Below are 2,592 nucleotides of genomic sequence, written 5' to 3'. Positions count from 1 at the left end.
GGGTCATATTGTTTTTTCTTTATAAATCATTGAATTTTCTTTGCTAATAATTTATTTGGATTTTTTGTTACTGTTCATAAATGAGATTGGCATGTTATTTTATTTTTTCATCATTCTAACCTGGTTTTAAAATCAAACTTACTTCGCAGCAGGCAATACTTAATCCTTTTCAGTTTTAAGGTAGAATTCCCACATGTCAGGAATCTGCTCCTTCAACAATATCGATCTCATTTTGTTACCCTTCTCTGATCCCATGGGCAGATTTCTATTTTCCTGATTCATTGTCTTTAATATTTTTAAGTCCATTTGGGATTTTCTTAGTCCATTTGGGCTGCTAAAACAAAATACCACAGACTGGGTGGCTTATAAGCAACAGAAATTTATTGCTCACAGCTCTGGAAGCTGTATTTTCTTATTTTTGGTATTGCTCCACATCTGTAGTTAAGGCCATTTTCTCATTAGTTTTGCTCTTACCTTTATTATTTAATAACTGTGGTTGCTTTGCTATGATTCCTTTTCTTCCTGGGACTCGGGAGAGGAGCTTGAGAGGAGGAAGAACAAAACATACTATTCCTGAAATGAAATTAAGCCAAGAAAAACTGAGGCTGGCATTTCCTCTGAGAAGCTGCTCTCTGAAGGAAAAGTCTTGAAACCCTTCTTCTGAGTTACTTGGAAAGCCCTAGAGCGTATGTTCTAGGGGAACATTTTTAGAGAATGGTAATGTTGTATTGCATAACAAATTTCAATGCAATTTTAGAGGCAAAAGGAAAATGACTGTTCTTTATATGATGTGATTCATTACAGAGTTCATAAGTGCTGCATTACAGCATGGCAGGCAAGGGAAAAGAAAGTAAGAAAGCAATGACTATATAATTCATTTTTAAGTCATAGTTCACAGGCTGAGCTCTTTTAATATCTGGCATTTTGCCTGCCTGATAACCCCCTACCTGTGCATGTATAGCCAAGACACACACAAATGGTAGGTTTTTCCTACCTCCAGCATCTGCAAGCACTTAAGTGCTATGGAAGTATTAGGAAGTTTATTCATGCATGTCTTTACTGTCACCCACCAATTTGGTCCCTTTTGGTAACTCAGAATTTCTGATGTCCTCTGAGCCCACTTTCAGCTGATACTTCCATCCCTCAGTATAATGGATTTTTTTTTTATAATCAAGAAGCTCCTAATTTAATGTGTACACATAACTAAGGCAGCAAGTTGCATTACAGTAAATGCCTCATTAGAAATATGCAAAGGATGCTATGAGATGGAGAGACAGAATCCCTGCCCCCCACTCAGAGTTACAGAATCATAACAAGATTCCTGGACGAAACTCCAAAGCTCAGGTTATCCAGTAGATGGGCTTGCTTTGAAAATGGGCGAGGACAGGTAAGAAGAGTCAAGGGCAGAGGGGTGAAGGGATTGGTGGGGCCACATAAAGGGTGAGGCCATGTGCCTGGAGGTGTCAGGATTCCTGTCCGCTAAAACACTCCAGGAATGAGAAAGGGGGCAGGACGTGGGAGTGGTAAGTGGTGAAGTGGATCTTTCTTAGTTGGAATGAGCTGGTGCCTTCCAGTGCAGAAGATGCATGCTAACTCTCAGACCTCACTGACGGGACAGCAGTGCCGCCTCACGCAAGGAGAGCTGCTCAAAGAATGAACCATGTGTGCTCGCTTCGGCAGCACATATACTAAAATTGGAACAATACAGAGAAGATTAGCATGGCCCCTGCGCAAGGATGACACGCAAATTCATGAGGCGTTCCATATTTTTTAAAAGGAAAAAAAAAAAGAAGGAGCCATCTGCTCCCATCGCACCTGTGGTGCAGGCGCTCTTAATGACTGATTTGTATACAAGGTCTCTCTCCTTACCCAGAGCAAGCGCGCTGCTGACCTTTTCTCCCACCTTGTCATTTCTAGAAAGGTGGTAGAAAGTTGGGACTGTTAGGGTCCACGCTTCCGAGGCTTCCCCAGAGAACAAACTACACAGGCATAGAGATGTAAATTCAAGCAAAGTCTTTATTCAGCCAGCTAGCTGGGGTCCAAGTCAGCCCAATGCAGCAGGTCTCAACAAGGACCCCGAGCACTCAGAGCCAAGGGTTTATATAGCAATTTCAAAGCACTTAACTCATAGCAATTTTCTATAACTATACATTATTCTTGCAAGACATATATCTTGGGGTTAAGCAAGGGCAGGGTAAGACTACTCCTCAATGGTTAGGGAGGTTCTGCACGATAAGCTTGGTATGTAAGATTAACTGACCAAGGTTAGCTGACCAAGGGTCACAGCTGCCCACCACCCGGTGCTCATGATTAACTTGTTTTTCAAGGCCTTACCCAGGCCCAGGGTTTTTTTTTTTTTTTCCTCTGAGTCACACTCTCAGAAAATGGTTTCTAGGTTTCTAAGATGGCTATGCTTATGCTAATTTACTAATCTTACTAATGCTTAGATTCTACATTTCTCCACTTTCCTTTGACCATTCCAATCATGGAATGTTTGTTTCTTCCTGCTGTGTGAGTGAATGATACTGCGGTCTCAGCATTAGCACCTGAACAGCACTCACTCTTTCCCTAACGAAGGCTATTAGCCGGTTT

The 2,592-nt window shown here is 41.6% G+C and overlaps 1 non-coding gene across 1 annotated transcript; it reads left to right on the top strand.

The window, feature by feature from the left end:
• Nucleotides 1-1,664: 1,664 nt before the first annotated feature.
• On the top strand, nucleotides 1,665-1,771 carry LOC118969920 (U6 spliceosomal RNA). Its single transcript, XR_005057732.1, has one exon. It is a non-coding gene; the product is annotated as a U6 spliceosomal RNA (small nuclear RNA).
• The last annotated feature ends 821 nt before the right edge of the window (nucleotides 1,772-2,592 follow it).

This window comes from Manis javanica, chromosome 13, assembly GCF_040802235.1.
Source record: "Manis javanica isolate MJ-LG chromosome 13, MJ_LKY, whole genome shotgun sequence".
NCBI lineage: Eukaryota > Metazoa > Chordata > Mammalia > Pholidota > Manidae > Manis > Manis javanica.
Note: the sequence above shows the minus strand (reverse complement) of the source record. Positions and strands in the feature narration are given on the sequence as shown.